The sequence below is a fragment of the Pan paniscus genome, chromosome 15 (assembly GCF_029289425.2).
Source record: "Pan paniscus chromosome 15, NHGRI_mPanPan1-v2.0_pri, whole genome shotgun sequence".
NCBI classification, from domain to species: domain Eukaryota; kingdom Metazoa; phylum Chordata; class Mammalia; order Primates; family Hominidae; genus Pan; species Pan paniscus.
Window position 1 is genome coordinate 66,259,658 of NC_073264.2, and position 26,859 is coordinate 66,286,516.

The following is a 26,859-nucleotide window of genomic DNA, read 5'->3' on the forward strand; positions in this document are numbered from 1 at the left end:
GGCCACCACACAACTCCAGGGGGTACCATTTACACTGAAGTGCATGCACATGGCAACTTCTGGATTTGTGCAGTACACAGTATATGCAGCCCTCATGGTGGTCAAAGTCCAAACTTGTTTGATATAGGTAGCTGTTTTGATATAATACTTTTATTTAGTTCATTCATTCATCCATTCGTGAGGCACTGGGCTTGGCTTATATTACCATAGTCATTTATTTCTATGTCTTATTCCTAAACCCCTCTGTGGATTCCTGCATGCAAGGACCTTGTATTCCTAAAACCTGGCTTACTGCCTGGCACATAGTAGAAACTCAATAAATATCTGTCAAAGCAGGGATTGGCAAACTGTGGCCCATGGGCAAAATCCCAGCCACCACCTGCTTTGTATGATCCATGAGCTAAGAAAGGTTTTTACATTTTTAAAGGGTTAGAGAAAAATCAAAAGAATAATATATTGTGATGTAAAAATTAAGTAAAATTCAAATCTCAGTGTTCATATGCAAAGTTTCACTGGAATACAGACATATCACTCAGTTAAGTGTTGTCTGTAGCTGCTTTTGCCCTATAGCTGCAGAGTTGAGATGCTGTAACAGAGACTATGTGGCCCACATAGACAAAAATCTTTACTCTCTGGCCCTTTCAAAAAAAAGTTTGCAGACCGCTGTGTTAAAGGAAGACATAAACAGACTCCCTCCCCTCAGAACACAGCTGCTCCTCTTCCCATCTTTCCCTCCTAGCTGCCTGCTTCAGCGGAAGACTTGGCCCTGGTCCTTGCCATACCCCACATTCTAGATCCTCACTTCCTGCCTCCTCTGGTACTTTGACCCATCAATTACACTGCTGTCTCATTTACCTCAATTATTCTTGCCTTGCATTCTTTTTTTTTCTTTTTTTGAGTTGTAATCTCTTTCTGTCACCCAGGCTGGAGTGCAGTGGCGCAATCTCAGCTCACTGCAACCTTTGCCTCCAGGGTTCAAGTGATTCTCCTGCCTCAGCCTCCCAAGTAGCTGGGATTACTGGTGCGTCCCACCACGCCTGGCTAATTTTTTGTATTTTTAGTAGAGACGGGGGTTTCACCGTGCTAGCCAGGGTGGTCTCGATCTCCTGACTTCATCATCCACTTGCCTCGGCCTCCCAAACTGCTGGGATTACAGGTGTGAGCCACCGCGCCCGGCTACTTGCCTTGCATTCTATGTTCCAGAAATAACAATTGGATTGAGATTCCCCCCAAACCATATATTTTCTGCCTATCCTTGAAAATCCCAATACAGAAGACTCCTTTTTCCTCTTCTCAGTTTGCGATGCTCCTCCTACCCCCTGGCCCTCAACATTTATACCTCTGCCTGGGATTCTTTTAGGACCCAGAGCAGATAAACCAAATCCTGGAAGTCTTTCTCAGTCTCTTCCTCTCTCAGATTTAATCATTTGCTCTTCTCTGCAAGAGAGTTCAGATTCTAGTAAATACTACATTATATCCTAGTGAATGGAGTGTGTCTAGGTCATTCCCCGCATTTCATTAATTAACTAACTCGTGCATTTTACAAATATTTGCCGAGTGCTAATATGTGCCAGGCATCATGCTAGGTGCTGGAATGTGTTGATGACTGAGTCAGATGTGGTCCTTGCTTTGTCTAGTGGGGGAGACAGTTACTAAACATGGCAATGAATGCATCATTATAAATTGTGATAAGTGTTACGAAGAAAAGAGCAGGCTGCTACGAGAAGACTTAGCATATAAGAGACTGTCAGAACTTTTTGCTTGATTGGTGCTGAATAGAAAAAGATGCGCTTGAAGAGATGGCCTGGTCAGTTCTCTCTCCTTTCAAAAAAGAAAATGAGGCTTAGAGATCTTACATGATTCACCTAAAGTCACACAGCTTCTAGCAATCAACTGTAGCATAATTCAATTGAATTCAGTTAATGGAATTCAGTGGGGTGACTCCAAAGTCGGATTGCCCTTATGTTACAACATTCACCTTTATTTTCCAATAAATAATCTCATCAACAGTCATCAAGTGTCTGTGTGTGACAACTTTATATGCATGTTTTAATGACTCACTCACCTAAATGTGATATCCATAAATCAGGCATATTGAGTAATGAAAAGGTGGCTCAAACAACAGTGACAGAAATAATTTTCAAAGACTTCAAATTATTTACCAAGCTATTATGTATTCCTGCAGCCTTTCTTCCATCTATAGCCCCTTAGCCCTTCTGGAGGCTGATGGGCGATATGCTTTGCTATAGTCTTTTCCAGATCAGTGCTGGAGCATTTGTCCTCCTCCTGAACCCCATGTGGCCGGAAGACGCCTGCCTGTCCCTGTCAGAAGGCTCTCTGCAGGAAGGCAGAAGGCTGACTCCAGCATGTGCCAAGAGTTTAATCGGAGTTTGGCGGAAATTGGCCACTCAATATCGACAGCTGATATTGAGAAGTGGATGGATCAACACAACTGAAAGTGGTTTAGGGGCAATACCAGGTGAGCAGTCGATGGAGTTTCAGGTCACAAAGAAGCAAGGACTTGCACTGCTTTAAAATATCTCTATCACTTTTTGTTCACTTATGTTTATAGTGAGCAAGGTGGTCATAAGTTCTGGGACCTAGGATTGAATTCTGGCTCTTCCACCTCCAAGGAGGGTGACTTAGGTGAGTCACTTAGCCTCTGCGGGTCTAAGGTTCCTCAAATGCCCAGGAGGAATACTGAGGGGACCTGTCTGGGGGTGGGGGGACCTGTGGTGAAGGTTAAATGAGTTCGTTTGTGTAAATAGATTACCACCCCGCCCAGGGTGAGGGCCAATGACAAGAGCAAATCCGAATAAAGTGCTTCCTTTGCCCCGGGCTCAGCTCTAAATTCCTGTTGTAATATACTTAAGCCTCAAGGGCCGGGCGCGGTGGCTCACGCCTGTAATCCCAGCACTTTGGGAGGCCGAGGTGGGCGGATCACGAGGTCAGGAGATTGAGACCATCCTGGATAACACGGTGTAACCCCATCTCTACTAAAAATACAAAAAATTAGCTGGGCGTGGTGGCGGGCGCCTGTAGTCCCAGCTACTCGGGAGGCCGAGGCAGGAGAATGGCGTGAACCCGGGAGGCGGAGCTTGCAGTGAGCCGAGATCGTGCCACTGCACTCCAGCCTGGGCAACAGAGCGAGACTGTCTCAAAAAAAAAAAAAAAAAAAAAAGCCTCAGGAAACCCTCAGAACCCTGTACCATTCTCCACATTTTAGTGGATGAGGAAACTGAGGCACAGAGAGGTTAACTGGCTTGTCCAGGTCACACAGCTAGTAAGTATCAAAGCTGGGATATGAACCCAGAGAGACTGGCTTCAGTATCCACAACCATAAGCACGGCACTAAATCTCTCAATAAGAACGAGCTATTATTTCATTTTTATTTGTTTATAGTTTTACATTTACTGCTCTTCCCTCTAACTTTAAATTGCCTTCCTTGAAATTCCTTCTGCTCAGTGTTCTATGATGACTGTATTATCCCAGCCAAAAATCTGAGATGTGTGTTCAGAGAAAGGATTTTGTGCTGCAGAAGGTAAGAGGTTTACAGGCAATTCTGAAAATTCCATTTAGACACTACGAAGTTGGGATTTCTAAAACATTTGTGATAGCTTAAGGCGACAGGAGGATAAAATATTTGAAATCAGTATTGTCCTGGAAAAGCCCGAATAGTAGATGAAGATATTATTTTCTTTGCCCTTTAAATCCTTTTCCAAATAGACCTAGTACAAGATTGAGGGCCCTGAGAGCAGATGGCCCTCAATAAACACGAGCAACTGGCAGGCTCTGGTTAAGTCCAGGCTGCCCGCCTCTCCTCCCCACCCGGAGGCAGGGCCCTTCCTGAGCGCCTTTCGGGAAATAGCAGCGCACTCGTCCTGTCCCGCTGGGAGATCTTGACTTTTTATTGCTCTTCCCTCCACAAATTTCACAGCAAACTCTTTTTCTTCATGGTGTTTAAATCCTTCTCAAATTCCTGGAAACAAAACAAATAACCCAAAGATAACTTTTAAAAGATTTTGATTCTTCAGTAACTTCTTCTTAGTGACTTTTTCTTACATTTAAAATTGTTGGCCAGGCACAGTGGCTCAGGCCTGTAATCCCAGCACTTTGGGAGGCCAAGGCGGGCGGAGCACAAGGTCAGGAGTTTGAGACCATCCTGGCTAACACGGTGAAACCCTGTCTCTACTAAAAATACAAAAAATTAGCCGGGCATGGTGGCGGGCACCTGTAGGTAGGGAGGCTGAGGCAGGAGAATGGCGTGAACCCGGGAGGAGGAGCTTGCAGTGAGCTGAGATGGCGCCACTGCACTCCAGCCTGGGCGACAGAGAGAGACTCCATCTATAAATAAATAAATAAATTTGCTATAACCCAGGATTCTGGGCATAACTTTTTCTTTTTCTTTTTCTTTCTATTTTTTTTTTTTTTTTTAAGACAGTCTCACTCTGTTGCCCAGGCTGGAGTACAGTGGCGTGATCTCAGCTCACTGCAACCTCTGCCTCTCTGGTTCAAGTGATTCTCCTGCCTCAGCCTCCTGAGTAGCTGGGATTACAGGCGCCCACCACCATGCCTGGCTAATTTTTGTATTTTTAGTAGAGACCGGGTTTCTACATGTTGGCCAGGCTGGTCTCAAACTCCTGATCTCAAGTGATCCTCCCACCTTGGGCTCCCAAAGTGCTGGGATTACAGGCGTGAGCCACCGCACCCCTGATCAAACTTTTAATAGATATCTGAGAGGGGTGGGTGACATGGGGTGTTCCAGAGAGGAGGGAGAAGAAACTGGTATCATTGGGTGCCTCTGGGGAGGAAAATGAGGCTGGAAGTTGGGATATCCTGAGACAGAGATGGTGTAGTCTTTGTTCTTTTTGAATTTTGGCCCATGTATTACATATGCAAAAATGAACAGATAAAGGCCAGGCATGGTGGCTCATGCAGTGAGCTGGGTGATCCCAGAACTTTGGGAGGCTGAGGTGGGAGGATCACTTGAGCCCAGGAGTTTGAGGTCAGTCTGGGCAACATAGTGAGACTCTGCCTCTATTCTTACAAAAAAAAAAAAAAATTAAATAAATTAAATAAAATTGGGAAACATAGGTGGTGTTTGAGGCTGCATCTTTCTTTTTCTGTGAGCTGGGGAAGTGCTAAAAGCCACTTTATGTTAAAATGATGATCCTCCCAGGTAGGCTGGGGTAGAGGCAGCTGTGATAGATAGCACCCACACACTACCACTTATGAGCCACATGATCCTGATACAGCATCCTCATCTCTATAACGGAAGTATGGCATGGTAATTAAAAACACAGGCCACTTGCCAGCCACATGCCTTTGGGCATGTTATCTCTTTGTGACTAAGTCTCCTCCTCTGTAAAATGGGGATCAGTAATGCTACCTTCCTCAAAGGGTAGGAAGGATTATATGAGTAAAACACCTACAGCAAGGCCTGGCATATGGCAAGCCATCCAACACCCATCATCATTACACACAGAGCTGGCCTTATACAGTTCCAGTATGCACAAATTTTAGTTACTACGGTTTAGTTGAGAACACCAGTCCTTCAATAACATGGTACAATTACAGTTACCACAGTATATGAACTATGAGTAATTGAATAAAGTACAAACTTTGCTGCTAGCTCTTCAGTCCACAAATTACTAGGTAAATAACATGCCCACATCACAATCAGTGACCAATCATGTCACTTACTTAAAAAGTCTGTTGGTGACTGGTTATTGCACCTCTGTTGTTCAGTTCAGGCACCGACAGTAAAGTACTTGGTTGTGTTTCCTCCTTGTCCTCCAGTGATAAACTCACAAGACATTTTACAAAAATGGTACAGAGATGGTACCATTTTACAGAGATGAAAGTACAGCAGGGCCAGGCGCGGTGGCTCATGCCTGTAATCCCAGCATTTTGGGAGGCCAATGTGGGCAGATCACGAGTTCAAGAGATGGAGACCATCGTGGCCAACATGGTGAAACCCCGTCTCTACTAAAAATACAAAAAAAATTAGCTGGGCATGGTGGTGCGTGCCTGTAGTCCCAGCTACTCGGGAGGCTGAGGCAGGAGAATTTCTCGAACCCAGGAGGCGAAGGTTGCAGTGAGCCAAGATCGTGCCACTGCACTCCAGCCTGGGTAATGGAGAGAGACTCCATCTCAAAAAAAAAAAAAGAAGTACAGCAAAGGAATGAAATGTGGTGACACTGGAAGTGAGATGGGAATGGGATGTGATTAGAAGATTTGAAAATGGTGACAGCAAAGCAAAGAGAGGCTGAGATCTCAAACTGCATGAAGCTACTGTATAAATCATACTGAAAAATTCTGGTGAATATAAAAACAAGCTAAAGTCACTTCAACATCTTTCCATTTGAGTTGTGCTAGGAACGGAAAGCTGCTTATAGTTGAAATGGAGCATTTACTTTTGCTTTGGATTACATGCAGTATGGCAGTAACTTTTACTTCGCTGTGCAAATAACTTTGCATGATTCAAATCTAACATAAATGGAGTTACAGAAGAAGTAGCTGACCATGGGAATGTTGACAATGCTGCCATTTGAGAGAGTACATATGCAATCAGAGGAACTTAGCATTTACTGTGTGCCAGGCACCGTGCTAAGAGCTTTAGAAACATTACCTTACTTAATCCTTACAACTACCCTAAGAGGTAGGAACTACTGTCATCTTTTTATAGATGATGAAAGGGAGGTTTAGGGAAGTGAAGACATTTATCCAATGTGACTCCGAGGGGAAGAGGCAGAGCACAAAATTGAGTCCAGGTGTGACTAACTGTATAATAGATCCCTGACTCTTAACCACTAGGCCACTTGAAAAGAAGATTTTCTAGCTTCTCAGAGTTCAGAGTATGGTTGGTTAAAAAAGAAAAAAGAAAAAATGATTTTTTTCCCTTAAAGCATTTAATAACTCTGTTAGCATGGTGGTAACTGTCTGGTGGCCTATGCTAGGCACTGCCTGTTTCCCTTTCCTTCCCTCTGCTTATCTCCTGCTTAAATCCCATTCTTCATCCCCTCTCCCCCAAACCCGTGCAGGCCCACGTGAATCGGAATCCTTGCTCTGTTCAGCTGGCTAAGGCGAGTCCCGCAAAGCGCTGGCCTCCAGGTGCTTCTGCCAGGCCTTGTGGTGCAAGGGCCCTGCCTCCTCCCACTCCAGCAGCAGCCCTGGCAATGCCCACTGCGTTTCTCAGCTCTGTTGGCAGTGGGGGCAGAAGAGGCTGCCTGAGGCCCCCTCCCAGCAAAAGAATGTGGCCAGCAAAAGCCGTGGCCACACCTGCAATGACTGGGTTGCAGCTCTGAGCTGCAAGCATTGGCTATGGCCTGGAGACCAGCCACTGTAAGTAGGCAGAACTTTTTGGCTTTAGATTCGTTTCAGTTTTGTAATCAGAAAGTTGCTTCTCTCAGTTCCGCAACTTTCCCTTTCGGCAGGCCTGCAGCAAGTGCCCTCTGTAACCCAGGAAGGAGACGGTTCAGGGTGGGAAACCAGTAGGGGCTGTGCCATGGCCCAAGGGGGCTCCTCACCTGACAGATCTTTGAAAAAGTGTTTTGCAATAACTGCTGTGCTGGCCCTGGAAAGACGTGAACCCGTGAGGAATGTGACGGCTGCTTCCCACAGGGGCCCTACTGACCCCAGAGGGCTCTGGCACTCCCAGGGTTTGGGAGAGGAGCTGGAAGTCTGGTGCATTAAGAGTGAGGAAGGACTCTAAAAAGCTGGCAGGGAAACATTGTCTGAGTCACATCTCAAGGGAACTTAAGAGGAGAAGCGCTTTTCTAAAACTTTTTTTTTTTTTTTTTTAGCTGGAGTTTCTGGTCACCCAGGCTAGAATGCAATTGCATGATCTCAGCTAACTGCAACCTCTGGTGCCCGGGTTCAAGCAATTCTCCTGTCTCAGCCTCCCGAATAGCTGGGATTACAGAAGCCCACCACCATGCCCAGCTAATTTTTGTATTTTTAGTAGAGACGGGGTTTCACCCTGTTGGCCAGGCTGGTCTCGAACTCCTGACCTCAAGTGATCCGCCCACCTCGGCCTCCCAAAGTGCTGGGATTACAGGCGTGAGCCACCGCGCCCGGCCTCTAAAACTTTTCTTCATGAAAAGTTAAGCCTCTTTCTCCCTCTCTCTGTCACACTGTGTTCCAGGGTCTGGGAACACAGCAAGGAACAAAACAAAGATGTCTGTTTTTGTGGAACTTATATTTTAGTGGGAGAGGCTGGAAAATAAGCAAAATAAATAAGAAAGCTATAAGCGAGAAACCTGCTATAGAGAAAAATAAAGCAGGGAACTGGATAGGGAATAGAGATGGGTGTGCTTTTCTGGGGATGCCTCATTAATAGGTGACATCTGAGCCTTATGGAGAATGGAACCAGTGGCGAGGGATGAGCTGGGCATCCTAGGTTTCTGTTGGTGACAGCTGAAGGACTTTTTTTTTTTTTGGACACAGGATCTCACTCTGTCACCCAGCTGGAGTGCAGTGGCATGATCTCGGCTCACTGTAACCTCTTCCTCCTGGGTTCAAGTGATTCTCGTGCCTCAGCCTCCCGAGTACGTGGGACTACAGGCGTGTACCACCACACCTGGGTAATTTTTGTATTTTTAGTAGAGACAGGGTTTCACTGTGTTGGCCAGGCTGGCCTCAAACTCCTGACCTCAGGTGACCTGCTTGCCTCAGCCTCCCAAAGTGCTGGGATTACAGGTGTGAGCCATCGCGCCCGGCTGAAGGACATAATGAAATTATCCTGATGGTCTCAGGGCTTGGAGCTCCTGCCTCTACACTGACTTCTGCCCATGGAAGGAGAGGCTGTGTGTGTGTGTGTGTGTGATGGTAGGGCTGGGAGAGTGGAAGGGGTCTTGTGTTGCTTTGAAGTAGGTTCTGGAGTCCTGGTGTCGACTCCTTGGGTGCTGGGAGGTGAGCCCACAGAGAAAGAGGCCATGCTTTCGAAAGGGGTTGAGCTGGAAATGGTCCAACACCCTTACCTGGATGGAAGCCCTGATGAGGGGGTCCTGGTCAAGAGGTGGACGAAGGCCTCAGGGTCAGCTGTTCAGAAGCACGCATCAGCCTGAGAGAAAGAACACATCTGGGCTGTTAAGTGTGAAAGAACACATCTGGGCTGTGGCAAGAGTGAAAGTTAAGTGAAAAGAAGCACATGAGGCTGGGCATGGTGGCTAACACCTGTAATCCCAGTACTTTGGGAGTCTGAGGCAGGAGGACTGACTGAGCCCAGGGGGTTGAGGCCAGCCTGGGTATCAGAGTGAGACCCCATTTCTACAAAAATTTAAAAAATGAGCTAGTTATAGTGGCACATGCCTGTGATTCCAGCTACTCCAGAGGCTGCTGATGTGGGAGAATTGCTTGGACCTGGGAAGTTGAGGCTGCACTGAGCCAAGATCATGCCACTGCACTCCAGCCTGGGTGACAGAGTAAGACACTGTCAAAACAAACAAACTAGCAAACAAAAAACACAAGGGTTAATTTTATGTGTCAATTTGACTGGGCCTATAGATGCCCAGGCAGCTGGTCAAACATTCTTTCTGGGTGTGTCTGCAAGGGTGTTTCCGGAAGAGATGAGCATTAGCACCAGTAGACTGAGTAAAGATCTGCCCTCACCAATGTTCCCTGGTACCATCTAATCTGTTGAGGGGCAAAACTGAACAAAAAGGCTGAAGAAGGGCAAATACTCTCTGTCCTTGAGCTGGGACGTCCATCTTCTCCTGCCCTCAGACATCTGAGCTCCTGGTTCTCAGGGCTTTGGCCTGGGGCTGAATGATACCACCAGCTTTCCTGATTCTCCAGCTTGCAGATGGCAGATTATGGGACTTCTCTGCCTCCATAATTGAATGAGTCAATTCCCATCATAAATCTCCTCTTATATATGTCTGTATATCTTCTATTGGTGTTCTTTCTCTGGAGAGCCCTGACTGATCCAAGGCAGTTGCCACAGGGATGGGAGAGCAGGTAGAACCGCCCTTGCTGAGCCTAGCTGGGCCATCCTGCCACTGCAGCTTTGCTTGAGAACTAAGTGTTGAGTGCCACTCAAGTGACATCACTGTTAGGACACATTCTCCTAACAATGCACTTTAAGTCATGTGAGCATTGGGTGCCCCCTCCCAAGGTTCCAGAGCCCTGGAGTTTTACCCCTAATCTGGGTTAAACTGGGTTATTGGAGAAATCAAGGTTGAGGCAGAATCTGGCAGGAGGGGCCAGATGTTATAGAGGAGAAGAGACCCAGACAATTTCTGACAGCCAGAAAACACCTGTTTCAGGGCAGAAGCAAAGGATAACTTGGTAACATTGATGAAAAGATGACATTTTGTCAGATACTGAAAGAACCCAGAGGAACATATTTGCATTTACGTTCTACATGGGTACCTTTGGTGATTCATGGACCTGCCACAGAAAAATGTGAGGTTTTCAAAAGTATTTCCTACAGCAAATTCAGTTTCACATTTAAAAGGGCCTACAAATATGCATTTTAACAATAATGGTTGTAGCAATATATGTTTTACTAAGTGGAAATCTTCTCAATTTTAATTTTAAAAAATCATTTTACAAATTAAGATAGGTAGACAAGGTGATCCGTAAGGGGAAATTGTCTTTCCAAAATGGCTTGCAGAGCAGAAAGTTTGAAGGCCTCTATCAGGTAGAACAGGTTCTATTTCCAAGGTCTCCTTATTTGGAAACCCAGGAGGCTACTCTTAGGCTTATTTTCAACTGTTTTTGAATGTGAGACTCTCTTTCCATTGCAGGGATGAGAGAAACGCTGTAGGATCTGCAGGTTGTCTGGAGGGACTCGGGGTCCCTTGGTGAAAAGAGAAACCACTGCCCTTGAGTCATAAGTATGATCGTCCTTTCTTTTAACAAAGGTATGTTTATATACACAGAGAGAAAAATACCCCAGGCAAACACACCAAATGTGGATTGTTAACTCTGGGTGATGTTTATTTATTTATTTACTTAATTTTATTTTTTATTTTCATGTTTTCTTTCCAATTTTTATTTTAAGTCCAGTGGATACCTGTGCAGGTTTGTTACATGGGTAAATTGTTTGTTGTGGGGTTAGGTATACAGATTATTTTGTTACCCAGGTAATAAGCATAGTACCCATTAAGTAGCTTTTGGATCCTCACCCCTTCCCTCCTTCCACCTTTAAGCAGGCTCTGGTGTCAATTGTTCCCTTCTTTGTGTCCATGTGTGCTCAGTGATTAGCTCCCACTAATAAGTGAGAACATACTATATTTGCTTTTCTGTTCCTGCATTAATTTGCTTATGATAATGGCCTCCAGTTCTATCCATGTTGCTGCAGAGGACATGATTTTTTTTTTTTTTTTTTTTTTTACTTCAGGGGTACCTGTGCAAGTTTTTTATACAGGTAAACTTGTGTTATGGGGGTTTGTTGTACAGATTATGTCATCACCCAGGTATTAAGCCTAGTACCCATTAGTTATCTTTCTTTATCCTCCTCCATTGTTGACCCTCCTCCCTCTACTCTCCAATAGGCCCCAGTGTCTGTTGTTCCCCTCTATGTGTCCATGTGTTCTCATCATTTAGCTCCCACTTATAAGTGAGAACATGCAGCATTTGGTTTTCTGTTCCTGCGTTAGTTTTCTAAGGATAATAACTTTCAGCTCCATCCATGTCCCTGCAAAGATTATGATCTCATTCTTTTTTATGGCTGCATACTTATTTATTTATTTTTTGTAGAGACAGGGTCTTGCTATGTTGTCCAGGCTGGTCTCAAACTCCTGGGCTAGAGATCCTCTTGCCTCAACCTCCCAAAATGCTGGAATTACAGGTGTGAGCCACTGTGCCTGGACTGATTTTAATTTTTTTTTTTTTTTTTTTGAGACGGACTCTTGCTCTGTCGCCCAGGCTGGAGTGCAGTGGCACGATCTCGGCTCACTGCAAGCTCCACCTCCCGGGTTCACGCCATTCTCCTGCCTCAGCCTCCCGAGTAGCTGAGACTACAGGTGCCAGCCACCATGCCCAGCTAATTTTTTGTATTTTTAGTAGAGACAGGGTTTCACCGTGTTAGCCAGGATGGTCTCGATCTCCTGACCTTGTGATCTGCCCGCCTCAGCCTCCCAAAGTGCTGGGATTACAGGGGATTTTAATTTTTTTTAATACTCAAATTTACTTTCCAAAATTTCTGTAAAGAACACATATTCCTTTTATAAGGAGGGGGAAACATTGTAAAGACGTCTCTTAGGTAGAAAAACAACAAACATTTATGTAACACTATGATTTATAAAGCTCTTTTCTCAGCATTCTAATTTAGTCCTCTCAACTGTGCTCTCTGATGATTATTTCCATTTAGACTTCAGAAGACAAACCCCAGAGGTTTAGAAATGTTCTCAAAGACATATAACTCCAACTAGCTGAACCAAAAGCAGAAGGAACTTAGTCTTCTTGCTATAGTTTTTTTGTTTTTGTTTGTTTGTTTGTTTTTTAGACACAGTTTCACTCTGTTGCCCAGGCTGGAGTGCAGTGGCATGAACACAGCTCCTCCCTCCTGGGCTCAGGCGATCCTCCCACCTCAGCCTCCCAAGTAGCTGGACTACAGGTGCATGCCACCATGTCCAGCTAATTAAAAAAAAAAATTTTTTTTTTTTTTTTTGAGAGACAGGGGCTCACTATGTTGCCCAGGCTGTTCTTAAACTCCTGGGCTCAAGCAATCCACCTGCCTCAGCCTCCCAAAGTACCGGGATCACAAGGATGCACCCCCAAGCCTGCCCATCACTGTAGATTTCATCTTCTGTTAAAGTCACTGAAATCTTAGGATAAGTGGGAGCTGCAGAAGGAAGTCAGAGGTTAGTTTGTGGGAGAATAAGCAAGTAGAACTGCTGACCTCATGGGGGCAGAGGTTTGGCAGCTGCTGTTTAGATAGTGGGGTCATTGGGCCTCTAGTTTTTTTGTCTTGTTTTTTTGAGACAGAGTCTTGCTCTGTTGCCCAGGCTGAAGTGCAGTGGTGCGATCTCACTTCACTGTAACCTCTGTCTCCCAGGTTCAAGCAAATTTTGTGCCTCAGCCTCCTGAGTAGCTGGGACTACAGGCATGCGCCACCATGCCCAGCTTATTTTTGTGTTTTTAGTGGAGGTAGGGTTTCACCATGTTGGCCAGGTTGGTGTTGAACTCCTGGCCTCAAGAGATCCTCTCACCTCAGCCTCCGAAAGTGCTGGGATCACAGGCATGAGCCACCATGCCCAGCTGTGCCTCTAGTTTTATCTGGAGGGCCTTGGAATGATTTCTGGGCTGAGTAGGAAGCACACCGTCAGGAGGTTGGACCTCTTGGGCCCCTGGCAGCTGGGTTTTGCTCAGCCTGAGTCTTGTCTCTAGTTGGAGACAATTGGGAACTGCTCCCTTAGGCCCTGCATGGCCCTACACATTCCTCCTCCTTTTCTGGGGCTAAAGCAGGGCCTTCTTCCTTGTGAGTTGCACAAAGTGAGAGACACATGGTCCAAGTTGGCCAGTGTCTTCATATCAGAAGATCTTGGAGTTCCTCCAGGAGCCCGGAGGTGTCTCCTTCTCGCATGTGAGGGGGGGCTTCTAGATGAGGCAGGCTTGTGAACCAAATCCATTAAGGAAGGGAACTGGGACATGAAGACGAGGAGGTGGTGTCAGAACGAGATTCTCTTTCAGGGATGCATCATGATGTCCTACACAGTCCCTCTTTCTTCAGTTGGTTCGATAGGAGAAGGACTGGAAGAAGGGAGAGAGGGGAAGGTGAAGTAGACCTTTGACCAGAGCCACCTGACGATGTGTAGGGGAAGACCCAGCCAGCATTCCCCATTTCCTGTTTGGGGTTGATCTTTCTGGGGTGAAGCTGATCTGTCCCTGCCCGTAGATGTGCACCAACTTGGAGAATTCCAGAATCCAGTTGATTGGGAGGAAGATGAGAAGGTATATTTTTTCTAGAGTTAAAAGAAGTGGTGTGAGGCTGGGTGTGGTGGCTCATGCCTGTAATCCCACCACTTTGGGAGGCCAAGGCAGGTGGATCACCTGAGGTCAGGAGTTCGAGACCAGCCTGGCAACATAGTGAAACCCCATCTCTATTAAAAATACAAAAATTAGCTGGGTGTGGTGGGCACCTGTAATCTCAGCTACTTGGGAGGCTGAGGCAGGAGAATTGCTTGAACCCGGGAGGTGGAGGTTTCAGCAAGCCAAGACCGTGCCACTGCACTCCAGCCTGAGCAGCAAGAGCAAAACTCCATCTAAAAAAAAAAAAAAAAAAAAAGGAAATGGTGTGTTAGAGCCAGCTCCTACAGCTTGTGAGAGGCCGATTGTTAAATTTTCAAAAATGTTGTGAATCATTATGTTGATAGCTTGAAATTGGTCATAATGGGAGTATTTACACCATGACAATTGGGAAACACTACCAATCAGGGCTTCTCCTGGCCAGAAAGCTGGTTGCTAGTCACTTACCTGCATATGCCTGGGCAAAGAGTACCATTTACCTCACTGTTTGGGGGTTCCTTGTGGCCTTTTGAGGGGGATAATGACAACTCTGTCTGGCTTTGGCCTACTGTCCGTGATGTCCTGATGGTAATCATCTAGGAAGTACTGAATAAATATTTTTACTTTGGAATATATTATGAGATGAAATACAGGTCACCCTTGTCTGTAGGTTTCTCTACTTTCCTTCTCCCATATCTAAATCACACAGGACAGGCTTATCTAGAATAATATCTCCTGTATACTCCATTCCTAGTCTCTCTAGACCGTATAGCAGCTAGTACAATGCCCAGGACAAAGTAGGTGCTCCAGAAATTGTTCAAGGAGGCTTAGAGAATCAGTATCACCTGTTGCAATTTTATAGTTTTCCTGACTGTTGTCAGCAGAGGGCGATACAGGACTACTGATGTGCCAGTTCCAGCTCTTTACTCTCTCTTTAAGAGAGAAAAATATGAATTAATTAAGGTGAATGAAGTAGGAAGGGGCCAAACTGAATTGATGACTTTTAGATAAAGCATTAGTTTTGAAAAAGAAAATTGCAGCATTCAAATGATAATAGTAAACATCATCCTGTAGCACTTTACATATTACAAAAAGCACTTGGCCTACACAGTCTTCTTCAGTGCCTCGGACCACCCTATGCAGGTGTAAGCATCACAGTCTTCTAGGTGCATGTGTGGGGTCTGCAGTCACAGAGGAGTCGCCACTGGACAGGACTGGCCTGGCTGTAGTACATCTGTTGTACCCAGGGACGGGGAAGCCTCAGTGTGAAGGTTGCAGGGAGCCCAAAGCGTCTGAGCTCCAACTGACTCTCTGACTTTGGACAGGTCACAAAACCTTCCTGTGCTTTAGGGATAATACTGGTACATGACCTCAGGACATGGTGTGGAATGAAAAGAGAGGATGCATACAAAACACTTAATAGACTGCTTTTCAGGTAGTAAAACACTTAGGCACTGTTAGCTCTTACAACACCAGGCACCTGACCTGAGGGTGAAGGCAATGCTCAAGGTTGTGTAACTAGTAAGGACAAAGCCAGGACAGAAGTCCCACCTCCTCCAACCCAGGGTCTCTGCCTCTGACGAGGGACACCTGTCCCCAGCTGTCAGTGCTGACAAACCTTCCAGCCGTGCTAATCATGGCTGTCATTCTTACCTAAGTGCTTGAAGACTAGTTTTTAAGAAATTCTGGCCGGGTGCGGTGGCTCATGCCTGTAATCCCAGCACTTTGGGAGGCCGAGGCGGGCGGATCACGAGGTCAGGAGATCGAGACCAGCCTGGCTAACATGGTGAAACCGGGTCTCTACTAAAAATACAGAAAAATTAGCTGGGCGTGGTGGCAGATGCCTGTAGTCCCAGCTACTCGGGAGGCTGAGGCAGGAGCCTCAGGCGTGAACCCAGGAGGCAGAGCTTGCAGTGAGCTGAGATTGCACCACTGTACTCCAGCCTGGGCGACAGAGCGAGACTCTGTCTCAAAAAAAAAAAAAAAAGAAATTCCTTCTTGAAATCCTGTTTATGCTATTAATTTATTTAGTGGCCAGGTGTAGTGGCGGTGGCTCATGCCTGTAATCCCAGCACTTTGGGAGGCCAAGGTGGGTGGATCACCTGAGGTCAGGAGTTCAAGGCCAGCCTGGCCAACATGGTGAAACCCCATCTCTACAAAAATACAAAAATTAGCTGGGCATGATGGCAGGTGCCTGTAATCTCAGCTACTTGGGAGGCTGAGGCAGGAGAATCACTTGAAGCCGGGAGGTGGAGTTTGCAGTGAGCTGAGATCGTACCATTGCATTCCAGCCTAGGTGGCAGAGCAAGACTCCATCTCAAAAAAAAAAAAAAACATTGTTACTAACTCATTTTTCTTAAAGAGCTGACAGTTAACTTCAGCCAAGTGCTACCCAGGGCTCATGATCTGAATCTGAGTGCTCAAAATCAAGTAGGTTTATGGTCCTGAGCATGTTAAAGCCAGCATGTTTAATAGGAGTTTAATAGGAGAGGAGTAGTAGAGATTCTGGTTCTGTTTGAGGCAGGAAGTTCACATGTAGGGCTGATATTTTCAGATTTTCTGATTTTCCAAAAGAAGCATGAAGTCCAGATTTTTTATGTGAAATATCTCACTTGATAAATCTTAACTAATTTATATTGTGTAAAAAAAGACCACAGGGACCAGATAAAACATGTTTGTAGGACACATTGCTCTGTGGCTACTAGTTAGTAATCCCTGAAAAAGCCTTAAGGTAGGATGAGGCAGGGCAGGGCAGTGTAGTTGTGGCACATGGTTTGTGTTCCCAGGGGCAACAAGAGTAATTCCATTTCAGTTTGGAGATCCTTGTCTAAAGCCAGTACATTTTGCTCAATTGATCATTATTTTTCTTTGGCTGAGTTAAGTAGCATTCTTCGCTCTTTCGGTAAAGGATCAATTCCTTGTCTCAGGAGCATTTGAAGCTTCTGGATGAGGATTAGAATGATTGAAATCTATCTGTGACCCTGTGGAGTGACTCCAGGCAAGTCTCAGATGCCTCTAACCCTCTCCATCCAAAATGCCCAATGCAGCTAGGTTTCTTTTAAGATCAGCAATGATTATTGTTTTTCTCTCTATGCAGAAACTTGCTTCAAGAAGGAGTCTCTACCTTTTAAGTGCCAGGCTAGGAGCCTCCTTATTGGACCACATTAGATCTTCCCTACAGCCCAATTTTGAATTATTATTTTTATTGCTTTCTTATTCTTTAACACTCAAAAATCTTTGGAAACATAAAAGCCTGTGATGTAGTTCATGTTGTGAGTTAAGGGAGGTACAAGAAGTGTGTCATTTCAGGTCCTCTGAGAAACACATGCCAAGATGGAATTAGGCAGAGCATAAATGCATGGGGGAGAATGTATGTGAAGGATATAGGGTGTGGGAGCAGGAGTGGTGAGGACAGCCCTCAGGCAACAGTGCAGGCCTGGCACTTGCTGAAGGAGAGTGGAAAGGAAAGAGAGTTGGGTAGGAAGAATCTAGACTACAGCATAGCTCCAAGAAAGCCACAGCCAGGCTTATGGGAAGCCCAAGAACAGAGGAGTTGCCACTGGACAGGACTGGCCTGACTGTAGTACATCTGTTGTGCCCAGGGAGGGGGAGGCCTCAGTGTGAAGGCTGCAGGGAGCCCAAAGGATCCATAGTGTAAGGCTGTCATCCTGCTACTCCTGGTAGCAGGTTCTCTCAAACGGAGATCAAAGTGAGGTAGGAGGTGAGACTTTACTTTGGAGGCAGGGTTCAGATACTGGACAAATTGGGGACTAACTAAAACAAGTCCAGGGCAGAAGCACCACCCCATAAGACACGCCCATCACTGTGCCATGTCAGTTTACCATTACCATGGCAACACCCAGAAGTTCCCAACCCTTTCCGTGGCAATGACTTGACAACCTAGAAGTTACCACCTCTTTTCTAGAAATTTCTGCAAAAACCACCCCTTAATTTGCATACAATTCAGAGCAGGCATAAAAATGAGTGCAGAACTTCCTCTGAGCTGTTACTCTGGGCCCACTGCCTATAGGGTAGCCCTGTTCTGCAAGGAGCAGTACCTCTGCTGCTCCTGTGCACTGGGCGCTTTCATCAAAGGCTGTTCAACACCATTGGCTTGCCCTTGAATTCTCTCCTGGGCAAAGCCAAGAACCTTCCTGGGCTAAGCCCCAATTTGGAGATTCGTCTGTCCTGCATCAAAAGGTGCTTTCTTGTGACCACCACAATCAGCAGGAAGGTTTTCGTGATTTCATAAATATGTGGTTATTTTTACTTATTTTTATACAATAAGAGGGAGGAGATTGTGGGGGTTCAAAGTTAGTCCTGGCTTTGTGGCTCCATCACTGTGCTGGCTGTGACCTTAGGCAAGGAGCTAAATTTCCTTATCCGTTTTGTTTATTTATTCGTTTATTTTTGTTTGTTTATTCGTTTGTTTTTTTAAGAGTCTTGCTTTGTCACCCAGGCTGGAGTGCGGTAGTGTGATCTCGACTCACTGGAACCTCTGCCTCCCAGGTTCAAGTGATTCTTGTGCCTCAGCCTCCCGAGTAGCTGGGATTACAGGCACCCATCACCACTCTTATCTGTTAATTGAAAACAGTGAAAGTATCTCTCCCATGGAATTACTTTGAGAGTTTTGATAGAAGGTATGCAAAGTGCTTAGCACAGTGCCAGGTACCTAGCAAGTATTTTTACTTTGGAATATATTATAAGATGAGATCTAGGCTAACTATCCAATGATGATTACTTTGATTTTACAGGGTCTTGTTTTTTGAAATGATATTGTTAAGGTGAGTCTGGTCAGTAGGCAAACTGAAATGCATGTATGGACAATGACCCCCAGCTCAGCCTGAGTCCCCCAGCAGCACTCTCCCACCAACCCTGTGAGGTAGGTTTTATTATGTTTAGTTTACAGATGAGCAAACTGAGGCCCAGAAAGATCTTGGTGATTTGGTGGAGCAAGTGATTCAGGAATGACCAGAGTATTGCATTGCATCCCCTTAGTTAATGATGGGCAGGTGACCCAGTAAGAACCAAGGAGATGTGGTGAGACTGCCCAGGGTAGCTGCGAAGATGTTGGGCTCTTTTACTAATGGTCTTGGACCAGGGAGAATGTGAGGCTGGTGATGCTGAAGCTGTCTTACCTGCACAAAGGTAAGCCTCTCTGAGAATGTGGCAGAGGCAGAAATATTTGGCCTTGAATGAGTGAATCTAATAGCCATCCAAACCCTTTCTCCTATAACTGCTCTTTTTTATTTTTTAATTTATTTTTGTTTTATTTTATTTTTAAAAAATGTTTGTGGGTATATAGTAGGTGTATATATTTATGGGGTAGATAAGATGTTTTGATACAGGCATGCAATGTGAAGTGAGCACATCATGGAGCTCTAACTACACCTGAGGAGATTGCTAGTTGTTTCAAAATACCCCTCCTCTTCATCATGTGACTAACAGAACTCCTCAAGTTTTAGCTGGGCACATGGCTACCCAAGTACTACATTTCCCAGCCACCCTTACAGCTGGTTGTGATCATGTGGTTATGTTCTGACCAATAGCATATGGGCAGAAGAGAAGTGATGAATGCAACTTATGCATTGCATCCTTAAAAGAAAGCTTCTTGCCCTTCTCTTATACCTTCTCCCTTCTTGGCTAGGATATGACAACGGAGTGACTGGTCAGACTGCAAGGAAGAGGCAGAACCCTTTCACAATCTTGGGTATGGTTTGTTCTTTGACTGTTATATGAGGCAAAACCAAACCAAACAAAAAACACTGCTTCTACTGCAGGGACCAAAAAAGCTTAAAAATGTACTTTCCCAGCCTCCTCTGTGGCTAAAGTGGCCTCATGGCATTGATGTATTCAATCAACTGGAAGCAGAGGTCAGCTGGGAACTTTGGGGATTGATTTACTTTTCTGGATTAAAAAAAAAAATCGGAAGTTAGCTAGCCTCTTCTTTCTGCCTTGAATGTCTAGAGCTGGACCTGTCCTCCTGTGACCCTGAAGACAGTAGAGCTGAAATGAAGAAAGAGGCTGGGTTCTTGATGACATTACTGAGCTGCTGCATAGTAACGTCATCTATGCCTATTCTGGGCTGCTTGTTGTATGAGAAAAATAAACCTCTCTCTGGACTTCTTATGTGAGAAAAACAAACCACACTTTGTTGAAGCCTCTGTTAGCTGAGTTTCATGTTATTGCAGCCCAAATGCCCAAATATCAGTGAAACTTAGTGGTGTGTCAGACAGCCCAGATGTTGATGATGTCATCTGGCCTTCTGAATACAACTGTGCCTGAGACTAAACCCAAGCCCCTGGACTTTTCAGCTATTAGAGAAAGAGTAAGTTCTCTTTCTGCTTAAGCAGTTTCGGCTGGATTTTCTGTGGCCTGGATGGAAAGACCCCTGATACAACTATGAACCAATAGCAACTAGATACATTCTATTTTCACCTCCTCTTAGTCTCTCCCCTGATTTTACGGTTAAAAAAAAAAAAAGTAAAATTAGAGCAAGGAAAGAAAGAAGAAAGGAATAAAGAAGGAAGGATAAGATAAGAAACAATAGAAGACTTTAACTAAATTAAAAGAGGTTAGAGGCCAGGCACGGTGGCTCATGCCTGTAATCCCAGCACTTTGGGAGGTCGAGGCAGGTGAATCACGAGGTCAGGAGATCGAGACCATCCTGGCTAACACGGTGAAACCCCGTCTCTACTAAAAAAAAAAACACACACAAAGAAATTAGCCAGGCATGGTAGTGGGCGCCTGTAGTCCCAGCTGCTCAGGAGGCTGAGGCAGGAGAATGGCATGAACCTGGGAGGTGGAGCTTGCAATGGGCCGAGATCGCACCACTGCCCTCCAGCCTGGGCAACAGAGCGAGACTCCGTCTCAAAAAAAAAAAAAAAAAAGGTTAGAAGCTTTTACAGTTCCTTGTTTGGAAACCTGGGTCCTAGTGTCCCTTGCACAGGATGCTTGTTTCTGACTTTTGTGGCCTGCCCTTGACACCATTCGAGCATATGGATTTCAGTGGGTAGTATGACTCAGCTTCCCATTCCCAAAACTCCAGAGCCACATTGCTGGGTCCCTTCACACTGCTTTACTCTCCTCCCAAGACAGACGTAGCATGGGCCACGTGAATTCATCCATGTCCTGAACTAATCTGGTTGTTCTACCAGGTTACTCTTAAGTTCATGGGCCATCACCCCCTTGTACTTACTGAGCTCCAGGGTTTTCATCTCTTCTGAGAATCGACCGTTTAGTCCAATCTTAGTACAGACCAGCATTAATAGGCAATTACCACAGGGAGATAATACAGAGGGAAAAATGGCTAAAAATATACAGTGAATCACAGAAAATTACATCTCTTAAAACCTACAGTGTATTCCTATTGCCATAGCAACCCTTGGCTAGTAAAGACAGAGATGATTTATCACAGGCTTTCCCCGGCGCTCGGTTCTGCCGGAAGCACCTCCAGCCTGTGGTGAGTTCCAGCGAGGAGGGCAATGCAGACATCATACAACCGGGTTTTCTCTCCTCCATCCCTTCCAGTGGCATTTCTGCGGCAAGAAGACTTGAGTTCCTTCTATATAACCCAGGTCATCTCCCGGCCCCTTTTCTGAGATGAAAGTGGCTGTCTCTAACCTCTGACAACGTCTCCGGCGTCCTGCCGACACGATGTGAATGCCAGCGGCAGCAGTGCGCTGACTTCCAGGAGGGGGCAGTGGGGCTGGGGGACATGAGGAGGCTGTAGGTGCCAGACCGTCTGAACAAATGAGGAGAGGAGAGGAGTTCTTTCTCCTCCTGTTCCTTTTCCTCCCTACTTCTCTCTCACCTTCCCACTTCCCTGACTCTCCTCTCTACCCTGTTACTTCCTCAGTAGGTCTACTGTGAAATGGACTGGACATACATCAGGACCGGGAGAAGAGAGAGGAAGTCATGTCCTCACTTAGGAAATGAGTCTGGTCTCTAGGAAGATTATAAAATGTATGTAAATAAACATCTTGTTATTTCGTTGGAACTCTAAAATTCACTGGCATAGATGCTGTGCTTTCTCATAATGTTAAAAATTAGATTCTTGAATGCTGTTTAAACATTCATAATTTGGAGAAATAGCCTGGACCAGAGTTTTGGAGAATCCACCTTCAAAAATAACCCTAGCTGGGAGGCAGTAACATGCACCTGTAATCCCAGCTAGTCAGGAGGCTGAGGTGGGAGGATTGCTTGAACCCAAGAGTTTGAGGCTGCAGTGAGCCATGATCACCTCTGTAAATAGCCACTCTGCACTCCAGCCTGGGCTATGTAGTAAAAGATACCCTGTTTCATTAAAAAAAAAAGAAGAAGAAGAAGAAGAGGAGGAGAAGAAGAAAAGAAGAAGAAGAAGAAGAAGAAGAAGAAGAAGAAGAAGAAGAAGCAGCAGCAGCAGCAGCAGCAGGAGGAAGGAGTTCCCGTTCAAATCTTGGACAATCTGAACTTTTAAAAAATAATAATAATAATCGACTGGGCATGGTGGCTCATGCCTGTAATCCCAGCATTTTGGGAGGCCAAGGCAGGTGGATCACCTGAGGTCAGGAGTTCAAGACCAGCCTGGCCAACACGGTGAAACCTCATCTCTACTAAAAATACAAAAATTAGCTGGGCATGGTGGTGAGCACCTGTTTTCCCAGCTACTCGGGAGGCTGAGGCGGGAGAATTGCTTGAACCCAGGAAGCGGAGGCTGCAGTGAGCCAAGATCACACCACTGCACTCCAGTCTGGATGACAAAAGGGAGACTTCATCTAAAATAATAATAATAATAATAATAATAATAAATTGGATAAAATGTGAACATCTAAGTCCATATTAATATAAGCAAATAAATAAATGGAGAAAAAGAAAAAGGCTTTCCTTAGAGTAAAATTACAACTAATATAGGTATAAGAAATGATAAAATTAGAAAATGACCATTTGGTAAACCTTAGAGTCATTGATTCAGGCAAGAATTATCAAGGGATGTTAAAACTAGTGGGTAAAAATTTGATGAGAAACAGTGTATTTACACAATCTCAAAGTAGATCCTCATAAAACACCTATTGATTTCAAAGAGAAAAATAATAACTTTACAGTAGAGAGGACTGATAATCCCCACCTGAATCAAATGATCAAAGTTAACATCGCAAGGGACAAATGGGACAGATTGATAGCATATATCTCCTGATGTATGTGCGCCGAAGGACATGATATCACCTCTGTGGTTTTCCTGCCAAAAAGGTACAACCGGAATCTAATTGTGAGGAAACATCAGACTAATTTAAAAGGAGGGACAGTCGATTAAATAAATGGCTTACATTCTTCAAAAATGTCAGTGTCATGAAAGACAAAGCTGAAGAACTATTCTAATTGAAGAAACCTAAAAAGACATGATATTGCTGGCCAGGTGCGGTGGCTCACGCCTGTAATCCCAGCACTTTGGGAGGCCGAGGTGGGCAGATTAAGAGGTCAGGAGATCGAGACATCCTGGCTAACACAGTGAAACCCCGTCTCTACTAAAAATACAAAAAAAAAAAAAAAAAAAAAAATTAGCCGGGCGTGGTGGCTGGCGCCTGTAGTCCCAGATACTCGGGAGACTGAGGCAGGAGAATGGCATGAACCCGGGAGGCAGAGCTTGAAGTGAGCCGAGATCGCGCCACTGCACTCCAGCCTGAGCGACAGAGTGAGACTCCGTCTCAAAAAAATTAAAAAAGGCCGGGCGCGGTGGCTCACACCTGTAATCCCAGCACGTTGGGAGGCCGAGGCGGGTGGCTCACGAGGTCAGGAGATCGAGACCATCCTGGCTAACACGGTGAAACCCCGTCTCTACTAAAAATACAAAAAATTAGCCGGGCTTAGTGGCGGGCGCCTGTAGTCCTAGCTACTTGGGAGGCTGAGGAAGGAGAATGGCGTGAACCCGGGAGGCGGAGCTTGCAGCGAGCCAAGATCGCACCACTGCACTCCAGCCTGGGCGACAGAGCGAGACTCCGTCTCAAAAAAAAAAAAGTCATGACATTGTTAAGAGGTTGGATTTGATGTTGGATCAAAACATTTTTTTCTCTTTATAAAGAACATTATTTTACTCTTATAAAGAACATTATTAGAATAACTGGTGAAATTTTACATCAGAAAGATGTATAGTTTAGATAATAGTGTTGTGTCAATATTAATTTCCCGAGTTAGATAATGTATTTGAGTTATGAAAAAGAATATTCATGTTTTTTAGGAAACATACACTCAAGTATTTAGGGATAAAGGGGGATCTTATCTGCACCTTACTCTCAAATGGTTCAGAAAACAGTCTACATAGGGAATGAAAATCAGAAGCAGACAGGGTGAAAAGGACACAGGAATTGTCTGTACTTTTGTATTTTTCTGTGAAAAGTACTTTGTGCTTTTCTGTAAGTCTGAAATGGTTTCAAAAGAAAAAGTTCCCCATCTGCAGACTCAGAAATCCTTTTCAGTGAATTTTCTTCCCAGTCTTTTCTTTCCCTCCCTCTGATGGTGTGCCTTAGTATTTCCGTCCTCACAGCTCCCTTTACAAAGCAGAATTCTGTCGAATGGGGGAGTGTGAGGAAGGGGTGTGTGTGAGTGTGTGTGTGGGGGGTGAGTGTGTGTGAATGTGTGAGTGTGTGGGGGTGTGTGTGGATGTGAGAGTGTGTGTGTTATGTAAGAGTGTGAATTGTGAGTGTGATATGTGAGTGTAGGTTGTGTGTGTGTAAATGTGTGAGTGTGTGTGCTGAGTGTGTGGGGGTGTGATGGTATGTGTGAATGTGGGGTGTGTGTGTGTGTGAATTTGTGTGTGATGTGAGTTGTGAGAGTGTGTGTGAATTTATGTGTGATGTCAGTGAGTTGTGTGTGATGTGTGTGAGTTGTATGTGATGTGTGTGTGTTGTGTGTGTGAATTGTGTGAGTATGTGATATGTGTGTGTGAGAGTCGTGAGTGTGTGTGTATGTATAGTGCAACTACTCCCTCAGGATGTCACAGAGGCAAACCATAAAGCCGGGATAAAGTCAGTTGTTACGATGCCGAATAAGGCCAGTGAATGAAGTCAGAAGCCCCTTGGTGGTTCTTTTCAGATTTCTGTGGGCAGGAGGGTGTGGTCTCGGCGGGATGCACTGACCCAGCTCAGAGAGCTGAGAGCATGTGAGAAACAAGACCGAGTTCCTAGTCTGCATGCTCGCCCGCTCTCACTGTCTCCCCCTCCCCTGCTCTCTTTCTCACACACTCCTCTCTCTTTCCTCTTCTGTCCGAGAGTGCCTTTGAATACTCTGGAACCAGGTGAAGGGGCCATTTTCTCTCTGGGACAGACATCTCTCCACAGCAGGGGGACATTCTTCCCTGGGGCCAGAGAGCAAGGTTCAGTATGCGGAGCCCGCTAACTTTGGGTTCAGACCTTGGCAGGGTGGGGTGAGGGCAGCCTTGTGAGGTCTAATGCCTCCTCCCGCTACATTTGGTCTGGCTTGTTTAGAACCTCGTATCCAGGTCCAATAACCTGGTATACGAGTCCCAAAGCACTTACCCTAATGCCTGCACAATGGTCATGGCATGAAAAGACTCCAAAGGCAGGTTTGCCAGATGCTGCATTAAAATTCATTCCCCTACTTTCTCTAACAGCCATTCACTTTAATTCACTCATCTCACTATCACAAGCTGCAGTGAAGCAGAAAGTGGTTCTGCTATTTTTAAATGATCCCAATGGAATGAAATAATGTCTTGATTCCTTCCCAGTGGTCTAGGGACAATCAAAGTGAAGACTAGGGGATGGGCAAGGTAGAACTCACCCTCTCTTGGAAGTGGGCATCTATCTGTCTAACTCTTAGCTCTTTAGAGTACTGACTTTTGCTTGGAGGGAAACAGAGAAGAAAAAAGATAGAGTCATTTTCAGTTCTGAAAAGATATTTGTGTCAATCCACCAACATCTACCAGATATGAGTTATATAAATCAAATAGGCACAGAGCTTCAGGCTAGCCTGTGACAAAGAAAATTTAAATATTTAAGAGCTAGTCATGAAGGTACCAGGAAAGGGAGATAAAAAATAAATAACTAAAATTAAAATTAAAGAGCTGGTGAACCCTTATCTGATCAGCTTGGAGTTCATTTTCACTCCAAGACACTAAGTCTAAGCCCTTTTATTTTTTAAATTTTATTTATTTATTTAGCCACCAAGTCTTGCTCTGTTGTCCAGGCTGGAGTGCAGTGGGATGATCACGGCTTATTGCAGCTTTGACCTCCTGGGCTCAAGTGATCCTCCCCCCTCAGCCTCCCAAGTAGTTAAGACTATAGGTGCACACCACCACACCTGGCTAATATTTATTTATGTATTTATTTTGTAGAGATGGAGTCTCACTATGTTGCCCAGGCTAGTCTCGAACTCCTGGCCTCAAGTGATCCTCCCATCTTGGCCTCCCAAAGTGCTGGGATTACAGATGAGCCACGGAGCTTGGCTAAGCCCTTCTAAAAGCCATACGCTGTTCATTCCTGTGGAGAAGGTGGACCCCATGGCTGGGGCCAAGGTTGTGTATTGATTACAGAGGATCCAACTTTCTGCTTCTCATGTGGCCCATTTGCCCACATATTAACCTCCAAATGGCTTTCCTCCAGGGATGCTATGTACAAAATAGCAGCATCTTTTGGCAATCAAGTGGGAATCAGTCAACTAATAACTAGATATTAAATGTAGACCATACTCGGTGCTTGGATAACCCTGTAAAAAATAAAAGTAGCTCTGGCCAGGTGCGGTGGCTCATGCCTGTAATCCCAGCGCTTTGGGAGGCTGAGGCAGGCGGATCATGAGGTCAGGAGATCGACAGCATCCTGGCTAACATGGTGAAACACTGTCTCTACTAAAAATACAAAAAATTAGCTGGGCATGGTGACGGGCGCCTGTAGTCTCAGCTACTCGGGAGGCTGA

The 26,859-nt window shown here is 45.2% G+C and overlaps 1 long non-coding RNA gene across 1 annotated transcript; it reads right to left on the reverse strand.

The window, feature by feature from the left end:
- Nucleotides 1–2,031: 2,031 nt before the first annotated feature.
- Nucleotides 2,032–25,177, reverse strand: LOC117975838 (uncharacterized). Its single transcript, XR_004666217.2, has 3 exons — nt 21,155–25,177; nt 8,982–9,064; nt 2,032–3,979 (listed from the first exon to the last, which is right to left on the reverse strand). It is a non-coding gene; the product is annotated as an uncharacterized LOC117975838 (long non-coding RNA).
- Between the last annotated feature and the right edge of the window lie 1,682 nt (nt 25,178–26,859).